The 13,946-nt window shown below is 51.6% G+C and overlaps 2 long non-coding RNA genes across 2 annotated transcripts; one reads left to right on the forward strand and one right to left on the reverse strand.

Annotated features, from left to right (window-relative positions):
* Nucleotides 1–324: 324 nt before the first annotated feature.
* Nucleotides 325–698, reverse strand: LOC128819076 (uncharacterized). The gene is made up of 2 exons (XR_008440638.1): nt 542–698; nt 325–464 (listed from the first exon to the last, which is right to left on the reverse strand). It is a non-coding gene; the product is annotated as an uncharacterized LOC128819076 (long non-coding RNA).
* Nucleotides 699–1,744: 1,046 nt separating this feature from the next.
* On the forward strand, nt 1,745–2,456 carry LOC128819074 (uncharacterized). Its single transcript, XR_008440637.1, has 2 exons — nt 1,745–1,931; nt 2,073–2,456. It is a non-coding gene; the product is annotated as an uncharacterized LOC128819074 (long non-coding RNA).
* Nucleotides 2,457–13,946: the final 11,490 nt, after the last annotated feature.

Raw genomic sequence — 13,946 nt, forward strand, 5'->3', positions numbered from 1 at the left:
CCAAAGCTTCTCTTCTCCAGGCTGAACAGTCCCAGCTCTCCCAGCCTTTCCTCCCAGGATGTCACCAAACACGTTGGGGGCACCTCTGTGGACAGGGCATTTCTCTTGCTGCAGGTGTTTCCCTGTCACTTGGGGTTCAGATGAGTCCTGTAGTGGGGGGGCTCTGCCCTGTGGCCCCTCAGGGTGACCATTCCCAAAGGATGGAGGAATCTTTGCCTCAGTAAGGAAGAAAAGATGGCATTTCCCCATGGCAGATTAACCTCAATGATTTTTGCATTTGGCAAATTATCTGAGAGTCGATTTAGGACAAGGAGTTTCTGTATCTCTGTCATATCCCTGTGTTAATATTGATGGTCCCCTGTGGACGTCCAGTGCACACTCAAGCAGCCTCACTGTGCTCGTTCCTCTCCACATAAACTGACATTTTCAGGGAGGAAAATTTACACACTGAGCAGGGCAATGAACTGGAAAGAGAGGAAAGCAGCACTGTGAGATCTCCTAAGGGACAGTTTGGCTGCACCTTCCCTCCCCTTCTCAGTACCAGCCACAAAGATCCTCAGTCTGAGGCCAGGCCTCTGTGATGTCTGCCAAGTTTTGGTCCCTTTTTAACCGTTCTTGTCTGGACCCCTGCAAAGTTCTGGATTCTCTAAAAGATGTCCTGGTGGGGCAGTTCAGTCCATGAACTTTATCCATGTGTGTTTCTCAGCTCCCTGTTTATCCATGAAATGAAAAGGAAAACCCTTCCAGGCTTGAGGGGTTAATGTTGTTATTTGGGCAACGATGTCATAGAAAACAGGACCATGGAACCATGGAAGGGACCAGCCACGGTCACTGCTCCCTGCTCCCTGCTCCAGCAGGGCCATCCTGGAGCACAGGGCTGGGCCGGGCTGGAGGGGACCAGCCAGGGTGTCCTGGTTCAGGGCAAATTTGGGAGAGAATCCCCAAAGGGGTTCCTCTAGAAGGCAGATTCAATTGGCCCGTCCCCCAGGCAGTTCGGGAAAAAATACTTCCTTGGAGAAAAGTGGAAAAAAACTGTTTATTAAACAAGAAAACCTAAACAATATTAAACAATGAAACTCAGAAAAATCCCCCCCTGCCCAGGCTGCAGCTTGGCTCACTCAGTCTTTGATCAGTCCCTCTGGCTCTGGAAATGCCACGGCCCAGGCCCGGCCTGCTGGCCACAGGTGCGAGCTGCCGGTGCTCTTCTTGGTGTTCAGTCCAGAGCAGGTTTGAGCAGGTCCAAAGAAAAGGAAAAGCCACAGTCCAGGGAACTTCTTCACCTCAGCTAGCTAGAACTAACTAAAAAGCAAAGTAGAGCTCTGTCTCGCTGTCTGTCCATCTGCTGACAACACAGTCCAGGAGCAGGAATGTGGAGGAGTGAGTGCTGTTTCTGAAAATCAACTCCGCTCTTCTTCTCCCTGCCTTCACTCCTGGAACAAGTCTTAAAGGTGCAAAACTTATTATTCAGCATAAACAGAACAACTGGGGATAAAAGCATCATACAGTCAACCTAGGACACAGGGCCACTGCTCCCTGCTCCAGCAGGGCCATCCCGAGCACAGGGCTGGGCTGGAGGGGACCAGCCACGGTCACTGCTCCCTGCTCCCTGCTCCCTGCTCCCTGATCCCTGCTCCCTGCTCCAGCACGGCCATCCTGGAGCACAGGGCTGGGCTGGGCTGGAGGGGACCAGCCACGGTCACTGCTCCCTGCTCCCTGCTCCCTGCTCCCTGCTCCCTGCTCCCTGCTCCCTGCTCCCTGCTCCAGCACGGCCATCCCGAGCACAGGGCTGGGCTGGAGGGGACCAGCCACGGTCACTGCTCCCTGCTCCCTGCTCTCTGCTCCCTGCTCCCTGCTCCCTGCTCCCTGCTCCCTGCTCCCTGCTCCCTGCTCCCTGCTCCAGCACGGCCATCCCGAGCACAGGGCTGGGCCAGGTGAGTCTGGAATATCTGCAGTGCACCTGGCCAGGGAGCAGCCCTGTGATGGGAAGGGATTCGGGGTTCTGTCCCTGTACATTGGGAATGTCCCAATGCCTTTGCGTGGGGAAGGGCTGGGAAAAATCTTTCTGTTGCTAGGAAGGCCTTGCTCCATTCAATAAACCCTGGATCCCTCTGGCTCCCGAGAAACCTTGTCCTGCTGCTGGCTGTACTCGGGTCAGACATTTCCTGAGGTCGGGGGAGAAGCACCAGGGGAGCAGATGGCCCCTGCCAGGAACGAGGGAGATGTGCAGGCAAGGAGAATGTGCTTTATTTCCCTCCATCCTGTCAGAAATGATTGCCTTTACTGGGATCAATCCAAGCATCCTTCACAACCTGCACAGAGGACTTTGGTAGATTTATTTTCTCAGCCTGCTTGTTCAAGCCTGTTATTAATCCCCTCGTCAGCTCAGCTCACTGGAAGAAAACAGAGCTTCTTAAAGAGTTCTTACTGCAAATAAATGCCTCATTAAGTTAAACACATTTACCTGAAAACAGTGTTTATGTCAAACAGACTAATGAATGCCATTCTGTGGAGCACACTTGGAGCCTGCCCAAGCTCAGGTTCCAGGGGCTTTGGGCCCCTCTGAAACACCCACACGGCCAAGAATTCACCCACAGGGAGAGGGAGGTGAGGGAGGGAGAGCAGGACCCCGGGTGATGCCTCGGCATTGTTAATTCCCATGGTGAAGGAGATTTAGGGACACAGGAGCTTCTCCCAAACCCTGAGAGCTGTACAAATCTAGCCAGTTCCTCTTAGGTGGTAGGAGAGAATAATCTTTTTGCTTTTTAATAGATTTTTTTATTTTAACAGATTTTTTTCTTATGCTCATTTTGCCTCTCCTCAAGCATCAAACACTCATTACAAAGGATCTTTCTCAGTGTTTGGTTTAGGTGCTCACAATGGGATTAAATCTGTTCCAGACCGCCCTTAGCAACCAGTGGAAGGTGTCCCTGCCCAGGAACTGGATGGGTTTTACAGCCCCTTCCAACCCAAACCACTGCAGGATTCCATGAAACACCCCGTGAAGGGACTGGGAACTCCCTGAAAATGCCCAGACTTCCCAGTTTCAAAGGCTTTGCTGGGGACTGGCTTTTCCTTGCCCTGCACAGCTGGGGCCACCTCTCCTGACACGGATTTGCTGCCTCACGTGGGAAGAGCTGAGCACCTCACACAGAGCCAGGAATGTTTTTAAGAGTTCAGGGAGTGAGGACAAATTCTCTGGTGTGTCCCAGAGGTTGGGGACAGCTCCCATGTCCTGAGTGACCTGCAGAGTGTCCTCGGGAGGCAGTTTGAGGGCAGGGAGACGAGCCAGGATGCAATCCCAGGTCGGGCAGAGCACACTGTGAGTGCCTCCTGTGGAGCTGCCATCCCACATTAGCATTCCAGGCCACAGCTCTGCTCTGAACCCAACATCATTTGAATGCAGCTCAGAAAACCTCCTGTAATTCACCCAAATCGAGAGAGAAGTAGCCAGGAGGGGCTGAAGAGAACGACAGCAGCAGTCTCATACTAACAAGAGGTTGTCCTTAGAGGTGTTTAACTGAAGCCTTCTACAAAGCAGGCTCAAAACTTGATGCAGCAACAGCTGCACACCAGAAAAACAAAGAGGATGTGGAGTGCTGGAGTCCAGCACATCCCTCTGGCTGCCCTGGCTGTCTCCAGATCCTGGCAGGGGTCTCAGAGACCCTGGCAAGAAGTCAAAACCACCTGTGGCTTCGATTTTTAGCCTGTGGAAAACTCCCAACTCTGGATGAGGAATTACCAGCCACAAGTGTAATAGGTGAATTAGCACAGGGTGGAAAAGTAGAATTTTGGGGTTTCTTAGAATGTAATTCAGGGGTACAAGATGGAGGAATCTGGGCGTGCCCTGGCCTTTTCTTCCTTCTTCCTGTCCTCCATGTCTGGGTGTGATAGTGACACTTTTCTGTTGGTTTAGGATAGGGACACGCTGTCCAACATGGATTTTAGGTATTGGTATGGGAACTGTGAACGTGGCACATGTAGTTTTGAGTGTAAAATGTGGGAGATGCCCAGGGCTGGGGGCAGACTGCCATGGCTTCTGTACTAGCTGGACCTCAGCAGGTCAGAGAGAGAATGTTATAGATAAGGAAAAATAAACCTTGGAAAAGGAACTGCACAGATTCCAGACCTCTTCTTCAGCTGCGTTCGGGCTGGGGAAGCAAAGACTCTTTACGATCTCTCTTGGGGTCACCCTGACCCTAGGAACCCCGGGAGAAATCCACAGTGGAGCATTTAAACCGTGAGGTGTGAATGTCAGTGGTGCCAGAGGGGGTGAGTGACCCCAGCAGTGGACACTGGAGTGGTTCTGGCTCTCTGTAACAAACAGCCCCGCGCCCTCTGTGCCGCTCAGGCTCCTGCCAGGGAAGGAGCCATTAAGGAGCTCAGCTCTCCCAAAAACGCCACTCGACAGAGCCACGCGGCTGGACAAGCTGGGAGGCCTGCCTGGCACTGCAGGACACCCTGGGGAATGGGGCGGTGGCCGTGCCACAGGGCTGGTGTCACAGGGCCACCCCTCGTGTCCCCTCGTGCCTCAGGCCGCAGGGCCGCACTGAACCACGGAGCTGCACGTGGCAAGCACATCTCTCTCTCTCTCAGGATCTTTTATTGAGGTGCACAGAGAGAAATGAAAGAGAAAACAATTTCTATTTCTGCTCCTTGTTTTTCTCTTGTGGAATGTGTTTGGAGAATTGCTTACCCAGAGTGAGCGCTTGGTTGGACCGTGGTGGATTGTTTGGGCCTGATGGCCAATCCAATCCAGTGTGGCTGGGCTCTGGAGAACAGGGTCACGAGTTGTCAGGGAGTGAGATATGATAGCTAGAGAAAGTAGCATGTAGTATTTAGTACCCTCTTTTATATGGTATATTAATGTATTATAACATAATTATAATAAAGAAGTCATTCAGCCTTCTGAACTAAGTCAGACATCAGCATTCTGCCCATTGGGCTCGCTGACATCTACAACAGCTGCGACCCCTGGCCCGGGTCAGGGACAAACTGCTGCTGCTTGTGTCACATCGGTGCCTGAGCACCAGGCTGGGCTCATTCCTCGGGGATTTTCCCTCTGGACCATGCCTGGAGGGTTTGCAGCAGGCAGTGGGGCTCGGGCTCTGGGGCCAGTGGCCATGGAAACACTTTGCCGGCCACCTTGCCAAATCTGCACTCTAGCTCTCAGATAAACCCGCCCAGGGCCCCAGATGTGCCCAGGGAGCTGCCACTGTCTGTGCCCATCACCCTGAGGGGCCCAGGCCGAGCTCTGGCTGGAAATGCCAGGGGTTAAACTGGCTCCAAAGCTGTGCCTGTATCCAAACTGTGCCTGGGAAAGGGGCCTGACCTGATCCCTGCCCTGGGCTCATCCCCCAGGGTGGATCGAGGGGGCCAGACCCACACCTGGCACCCCCCGGCTGCTGTCCAGGTGCCACCTGGTGCCAGCACTTCCCTCCACCTTCCCAGGGATCCAGACCAGAAGAACCAGGCCCTGCTCCTGTGGCATCCCCACGGGATGTTCACAGAGTGACAGGAGCATTTTTGGCCCCAGTGCTGGCTGACAGCATTTGTTCCACCCCACTCTGGCATCTCCCCTGCCACAGGGCAGCCAGTCCAGCAGCCAAAATCCCGGGAGAAGGGAAGTGCAGGGGATTTTTGGGCTCCGTCTCCTGCGCTGTTTCCTTGGTTTCAAAGCAGCATTGCCAGAGAAGCAGCGAGGATTCAGGGACCCAGAGGAGCTGCCCGCAGTGACAGAATGTGACTTTATTACACACCGACTTCCCCAAGTCCTCCTTCCTGGGCAAAGTACTGCTTTCCTCCCAGCACGGTTTAATTTGCCCCTCGCTCTCCCTGTGATCAGCCACTCAGCCCTTGCTAATATATCTCATTTCCACAGGCTCTAGGTGGTGTTTAAAAAAAAAAAAAAAGAGAAAAAATTGATCCTTGCATGCAAAATATCCTTCTGAGCAAAGAAATAACTATCTGCAAGGCCTAACTGAATTATCCCCTTATCAATGGAAGGAAATAATCCACTTGAAACATGAAGTACAAGTGGAATGAAAAGACTTTGCAAGTGGCAGGGGAAGAAGAAGAACACAGTGTGAGTCTCAAACAGCTCTGCTTTTCCCACATGGAGAAATAAATTTTTCTTGGAATCATTTCCTCTTTCAGTGCATAATGAAGTTTCTCAATTGCTCACCCTTCCACCCCCCTTCTAATACAATAAAAGGGAAATAATCCCTCTATTTGCAGAAGTCCTGAGAAGAGACTTCAGGCTGCTTGGAGCTCAGCAGGGGCACCTTCTACAGATGTTGATGAGATTTCTCCTTTGTTTTGTGGGACACGAGCTGCATTTGCCCATTTGTGCTTCAGGGTTTAATTAATTCTCATTATTTGGGCTCTCCGGTACAGCCAAGCAGATCCTCTCAGCCAAGATAGCCTCAAAATCCTGCCTTTCTCCATGGCTTTGCTTCTCCTTGTGAGCAGAGAAGGCCTGGAGGAAGGAGGAGGTTTATAAATAAAAGCCACAGTCCACATGGATTCCCTTCTGGGAAGGTTAATTCAGGGTTCTGCTTAAAGACTCTCGTTTCTGTCTCTTCCTGTCTCTCTCTCCTGCTAAAGACAATCCTTTATCCTTTGTAATGGAGCTGTTGAATCCCATCAGGTCCGATCAGCAGCTCCCCGGAGCAAACAGGGACTGAGAGTTTGGCAAGATAATGACTCAGAGCTGGCAAAGTCCAGCCAGGGCAGGGCTGCAAAGCCCTTCTCCAAAAAAAGGGCTGGATCCCAACCCCAGCCCGGTGTCCTTGTGCTTCACGGGGGCTCACCTGCACGTCCTGCCTTTCCTGGCGCATTTTAATTTGATTTTTTATTCTCACTGTCCACAGGAGAGCTCCAGAGGTGAAAGGTTTCACCATGCTGAGTTTTCCAAATCAGGAATTAGCCAGGTTTGGCTCTCCAGGAGGAAACTCAGAGGGCAGGAGAGCAGTGAGCCCTTCCCAGCACTGCTGGGGACAGGCTGTAGATCTTCAATTAACAACAGCCCACAGTGTTTACTATGCCTAAACCAAACAAACCACATTCCCAGATAAATGAAACTAATTAAACATGCTGCTATAAAAATTAAAGCTTCCCTTGCTTGTTTGGGGATATTGCTTTAAGTGACTCATGGAGTTTTTTTCAGCTCTCTTTTTGTTTTGCCTATTGTTGTTGTTGTTGTTGTTCTTTTCCGGTGCTGCAGCAAATCTGAGAATGGATTTGCCAACACACTGCAGGGCTGGACTGGCTTTTGGTCTCATGTGGAGCAAATGTTGTCACTGGGCTTTGAAAGGCTCCAGAGGAGTCACAAAATCATGGAATGGTTTGGGTGGGAAGGGACCCTAAAGCCACCCAGTGCCACCCCTGCCCTGGCAGGGACACCTCCCACTGCCCCAGGTGCTCCCAGCCCCAGTGTCCAGCCTGGCCTTGGGCACTGCCAGGGATCCAGGGGCAGCCCCAGCTGCTCTGGCAATTCCAGCCCAGCCCCTGCCCACCCTGCCAGGGAACAATTCCCAATTCCCAAGATCCCATCCAGCCCTGCCCTCCGGAAGTTTGAAGCCATTTCCCCCTGTCCTATAAATGACAAGGCCATCAGTGGGATTCATCACTTGGGGTTTGTGGCTTTTCTCCCCGCAGGAGCTGACAGAGCCTCTTTGGGTGTTTGTTCCACTCTGCCTCGTCCTGTGCCAGCCTGTGCCTCGGAACTGAGGAGCAGGGACAGGAACAGGCAGAGCCAGGCGAGCTCTGAGGCAGCTTTAATGGAGGGGAAAATCCCAATGCTCCCAGATGGCACCGCAAGCCAGGGATTGATGGAATTCTAACCACTGCAACTGGAACGTAAGCGACAGAGTCCAGGATTGACCACCTGGAACGTGAATGTGTCACGTGCTCGGGATTCCACAAGTGTCATTTGCACAGGTTTAATTTGCACAGGTTTAATTTGCACAGGTGTCATTTGCACAGGTTTAATTTGCACAAGTGTCATTTGCACAGGTTTAATTTGCACAGGTTTAATTTGCACAAGTGTCATTTGCACAGGTTTAATTTGCACAGGTTTAATTTGCACAAGTGTAATTTGCACAGGTTTAATTTCCACAGGTTTAATTTGCACAAGTGTCATTTGCACAAGTGCAATTCCCAAGAGCTTTACTGCTGCAATAAGAAAGCGTGTCCCAGTTACCTGGGATTGCTGGTGGAGCCTTTTCCACACGGGAGCCTTTGGGTTCACTCGCACAGGAGTGGGGAGTTTTGCAGAGCAGCCTGGCACATTCCCGGTGTGTGAATACCTGTGCTCCAAGGAAAAGCCCCGGGACCGGATGGGGATGGGATGGGATAGGATGGGATGATGCCACTGGGGATGCTGGGCAGGGAAATTGCGCACTGGGGAAATCAGAGGAGCTCGCCAGAGCCGAGGAGCGGCCGCCCTGTCTCTCTCACACGCACAGTAAATAAACAGGGAGCGCGGGGTAACGCGGAGCTGCGAGCCATTACCCGGGCTGTGATTAACAGCGCTGCTGACAGACGCCTCGGGGCAGCAGGGAAACGTGGCCAGGGGCGCTCAGCACTCCAGCACTTGGACATATCCAGGCCATTCCAAACAATCTCTTTTGGCACAGCTGCTGCAGATGGTCCCAACAAGAAGGAATTTGTCTGGCAGACTTGAGGAGTGCTTTTTGCTTGTTCTCTCTCAATTTTGTGATGCACGACCTTGGGTGAGTCCTCGGGGTGGGAGTGCAGCTCTGAACTGGGGAGAAAGATGTTTACCAGCACTTATGGACTCTTGAAGATCTGTCACCACAATATTGTTAATGAATGTCACTGCGAGAACTCCAGCCCAGTGCCCACGTCAGGTTTGTCGCAATTCTGCCCGGAGAGGCTGGAGCTGACAGTGAATGAGACCCTGGAGATGCTGAGGCTGACTCAGAGCTCTTTGCACCAGGCTCTCTTTGTAATTTGGCTCATGCCTGACGGCAGGGCTGAAATTCCCAAACAGTCACCAGCCAAGCCAGCCATTCTGGGAGAGGAGACTGAAATTCCCAAACAACCACCAGCCAATCCAGCCATTCTGGGAGAGGAGACTGAAATTCCCAAACAGCCACCAGCCAATCCAGCCATTCTGGGAGCAGGGACTGAAATTCCCAAACAGCCACCAGCCAATCCAGCCATTCTGGGAGAGGAGACTGAAATTCCCAAACAGCCACAATCCCATCTGGATTCTGGGAGCAGGGACTGAAATTCCCAGCACAGTTTCTAGAGGCTGATGGGCTCCCCACAGCCAGGCCTGGCTGTTGCTGGATTGGGACTGGTGCAGCCCTGGCTGTCTCGAGACCCTGGCAGGGGGCTCAGAGACCTTGACATGAAGTCAAAACCACCTGTGGCTTCGATTTTAGCCCATGGAAAGCCGTCAGTTTTGTATGAGGAATTACAGGTCACAAGGGTTTGAGTAGTGTAATGGGTGAATTGACATAGGGTGGAAAAGTAGAATTTTGGAATTTTTAAGATAAGGTGTTCAGGGGACAAGATGGAGGGATTTGGGCATGTCCTGACCTTCTTCTTGTTCTTCTTGTCCTCCATGTGTTGCTGTGATGGTGACACTTTTCTGTTGGTTTAAGGTACAGACACACTGTCCAACACAGATCTTAGGTATTGGCACGGGAACAGTAAACAAGGTACACGTAGCTTTGAGTGCATAATGTGGGAGCCACCAAGGCTCAGAGCAGAGAATCCCATGGCTGACTTGCTGAGAGGAGCTCGGCAGGTCAGACAAACAATGTTAGAGATAAGAAGAAATAAACAACCTTTAAAAAGCAATTGGACGCATTCCAGACCTCTTCTTTGGCTTCGGGCTAGGGAGAAAAAGGACTTTTACAATCCTGGGGTCATCAAGACTTTACAGAGACACAGACCCCGAGACCACCCTTCTGCTCAGGTGGTGGAAAGGAGCCACACAGGCCCCTCCCGAGCCCCCTGTCCCAGCTGCCATGAGGGACCAGCCCAGCATACAGCCCCTGAGCCCGTGGGAGTCACAGGGAGAGTCCTGCCCTGAGTGCTGGGAGGGGACAGGGCAGGGACACGTCCGAGGCTGGCAGGGCAGCCATCAACACCCTCGGCTGCTCCCGGAATGAATCCGCTCTCCCTTCCTGAAATGTGTGGTGAGAACTCACCAGAATGGAAATGGGATTCTCAGGTCTGGAGCAGGGTTCACGTTTTAATTAACAGTGCAGGAGAGGGAACAGGGAGGGATGGCAAGTTCCTCCCCAGACAGGCAGAGGAGCTTTGCTTTCCCGTTCCATTCTTGTTTTCATTTCCTGGTGCCAACAGAGCAGCTCTGTCTCATTTTCAGTTTTCAGCCCACGGGGCTGGGAAGAGCTGAGAATGACATCACAAAGTGCAGTTCTGTGGCAAAAGCTGGAAGATTTCTCATTGATGGTGTCAGCCACGTTCATTCCAGCCAGAGCTGGAATTGATTGCTCAGCCCTAGGACCCGTGGAGTGCTCCAGAGGTCCTGGAAGGAAACTGTGCTTGGATTCATCCTGAACTGCAAAGCACTGCGAGCAGGCTGGTCCCTCTCAGGGCTTCCAAGGGCTGCAACAGCAGCAGGCATTGCAAATTGCATTTGTGGGGAGTAGTGGAGGTGTGGCACCAGGAACAGCCCAAATCCATCCAGGATTCAGGGAAACACTGCAAAAAAAACCCCAATTTTGGAGGAGGGAGAGAGAGACAGAGGGTAACTGGTGGGGCTGTGGGGCCCCCTGACCATCCCCACCAGGAACAGTGGGGTCAGGGCGGCGTTATCCCAGGATTTCCCTCTTCCCTGCTGCAGCCTCCCCACTGGAGGGTGGATTTTTGCCCTGAAATTCTCCATTTCCCATTTCTGGAACTTGTGCCCAGCTGCTCCCCACACCAATGCTCTACTTGCAGCTCCGTGGTGGATTTCTCCCTCATTCCCATCTCCCTCTCCGTTGTAGCGATAAATGAATAAATATGGGAAATTCTGAGATGCTTTTGAAAGCCCATTTGCTGACTCCAGCATTACTCACAAGTTGTTTTTTTCTGTTGTTGTTATTGTAAGTGGATATTTTTTTTTTACCCGAGAGACAGACAACAAATAATTGAACAAATAGTTCTGAGCTTTTCTTATTTGGCATCTTTTAAAATGAGGGCATTTTTTCACTTCTTTTGAAGTGTCTGTGAACATTTTCATTGATAATTGTATGAAGATACTGAAATAATCACTGAAGATTTTACGTTTGATGAAAATTTTGTTATAAGTAAACAGAAAGTGTCAATAGTATACTAAATAATCACTCAAAGAAAAAAAAAACCATAAGAAATTTAACAACCATTTTAAAAAATCCATATTTTCCTCATATTTTTGGGAAAAGAGCCACTACATGTTAAAAAAAATCAATAAGCACAGCTACTCCTTCAGCCTCTAATTATCTCATTTTGCAGTCATTTTTTTGCCAGGACAGAGCTGCAAAGAGCCTTCAGTTAATCAGGAAAGAATCCCAAAGGCTTTGGAAAGCTGCAAGGTTAACTGAGGTCCCTGGAATTCCAGACAGAGCCATCCCTCCCTCAGGTGCTCCCAGGGGGGCGAGGGGGGGTTGGAGGCCCAGCAGCCCCTCCTGGATGGAAGGAAATCCCATCCCCTTGCTCCCAGCTCCCAAAAGCTGGGATTTCATTCAAAGTTTTTTTTTTTTCTTTTCCCACTACCTGTGCTGTCAATTCTGCACCTCCCTATAAACCAAGTTTTTTCTCCAGCAGCGTCTCCAAGGATGGAATCTCTCACCCTGGGCTTGTCATTCCCTCTTGTCTCAGGTTGGAAATGGGGCTGTGTGTTCTGTCCCAGCTGTCAGAGCTGGGGCAGCTCTCTGCTGTTCTCTGGGCACTTTTCTTTCTCTCTCCCACAGCCAATCCTCCCTCCAGGAGATCTCTTCTGTCCATGGCCACTGAGTGTCCCTGCATGGCTGAGAAAATTCCAGCATCCCATGGGCAGAGGCTGCGCCCAGGGGGAGCAGCCAAGCATTCCTACCTGGATCCAATCTGAGCTCTCCAACACCACAGCAGCCTTATCCACTGCATTCCCAAAGGACAAGAGCTCCATAACCACCCCTGGAGCTCCAGAGGAAAACTCCAGCCTTGTGCAGGATCCTGCTCCAGCAGAAGCACAGCTGGCACTGCAGGAGGGCTGAGCCCCCATGGAATGGGACTGCTGCCAGCACCCTGCCCCACAGCCTGCCAGGGCCTGCTCTGACTCTGCACTGCTTTCTTTGTGCTCTTGCATTTGGAGTTTTCATTTCCCTAGCAAAGAACTGTTATTCCTGCTCCCATATCTTTGCCTGAGAGCCCCGCAATTTCAAAATTATAACAATTAGGAGGGAGGGGGTTTGCATTTCCCATTTCAGGGGAGGCTCCTGCCTTCCTTAGCAAACATCTGTTTTTCAAATCAAGACACCTCTGCTGCCCCCACTCCAGGGTCTGTGAGAAATCAGCTGAGGTTTCGGCTGCTCCTGGGGTCTCCATTCAGGTTCCTAAAACAGGAGGAGTTTCTCCACAGTGACAACTCCAGCAACACCTCAGGTGTCTCACAGGACCTGCGGTGTCCAGGGCAGCCAGAGGCTCCGAAGCCAGGACTGCATCCTGAATTGATGGAAGTGGCTCCATCCTGGTTTTCTCCATTCCCTGTTGCTTCTCGCAGCAGGAATCACTCAGGAATTGGAAAACAAGTGCACCCTTCAAGCAGCCTCTCTCAGTGATCTCCTAGACTCAAACCAACCTTTTTGGATGCCCACCTGAGGAATTCCCTACTGGATGAACGTGGAGCATTTCCCTCTGGAGGAATTCAGAACAGTCCAAGGTGACACAGAGGTTCTGAGGCACCCTCTGGAAGCACAGCCCGCGTTCCCACCCCATCCCAGGCGCCAGGTAGGAGGAATTTCTGCTCCAAATGCATTGAAGGCTTTTGTGTTCCAAGCTGGGAGCCACTGGCGGCTGTGATTGAAACTCCTGTCACTGTCTGAGGGGAGGGAGCAGTGCCAGCCACATGATCATCCATATGCTCGGCTAAATCCACTCCAAATTGATTAAGTTCTGCTGAAGGAGACCTGGAAATCAATCTGTTCAGGCTTGCTTGGAGACAAACTACAGCCTGGAGGTGACACAAGTCTGTTCTCATCGCTGGCCCTCGTGGGAGCTCACGCTGCACCTCCCATGCCTTCCCCCAGGTGATTCTGCTGGCAGAGATAATCAGCTGCCCTTGGAATCAGTGCAAGATACTTTGTACTTTCTGGGGCATTCCAGGCAGTTTGGGCTTTCCAGCCAAAACCAAGCAAAAAGAAAGATGTTTTTTAGGAACAGAACAAATGTTCCTGGTGTATGGATGGTTCCCAGAGAGGGGCTGGGGTCTCCTCCCTGCCACATTCCAGAGCCACTCGGACGCAATCCTGTGCCCTGCGCTCTGGGATGGCCCTGCTGGAGCAGGGAGTGGCACCAGCGACCCCATGGGGTCCTTCCAGCCTGACCCATTCCATGAATTTAACATCCCCTATCCCAGGATTCCAGTTCAGCACCCCCATTAATGCCCCTGGAGCTGCGGGGAGTCCCCAAGGTCTGTCCAGCTGTCCCGGTGACATTTCCCACCCGCGTTTGCTGCTGCTCACAGCAGCCTGGGAGGTGCTGGAGCCTTGTCCTCCGTCTGTTTTCCGCCTGTTCTGACTTCATTTGTTGAATTATCCAGTAATTCATTACAACTAAATTTCATTGGGCTTTTGGCCAAGGTTTCTCATCAAAAATGACATGAACACAAATATTGTGGTTATTTGCCCAGCTGTGCAGCTCCATTGATATTCCCTGCAGGGCTGAGCCTGTTATCAGAGCTGAGTAACACTGATAATAAACCCGTATCTCTCCCCTGCAGAGCATGC

Source organism: Vidua macroura, chromosome 25 (assembly GCF_024509145.1).
Source record: "Vidua macroura isolate BioBank_ID:100142 chromosome 25, ASM2450914v1, whole genome shotgun sequence".
NCBI lineage: Eukaryota > Metazoa > Chordata > Aves > Passeriformes > Viduidae > Vidua > Vidua macroura.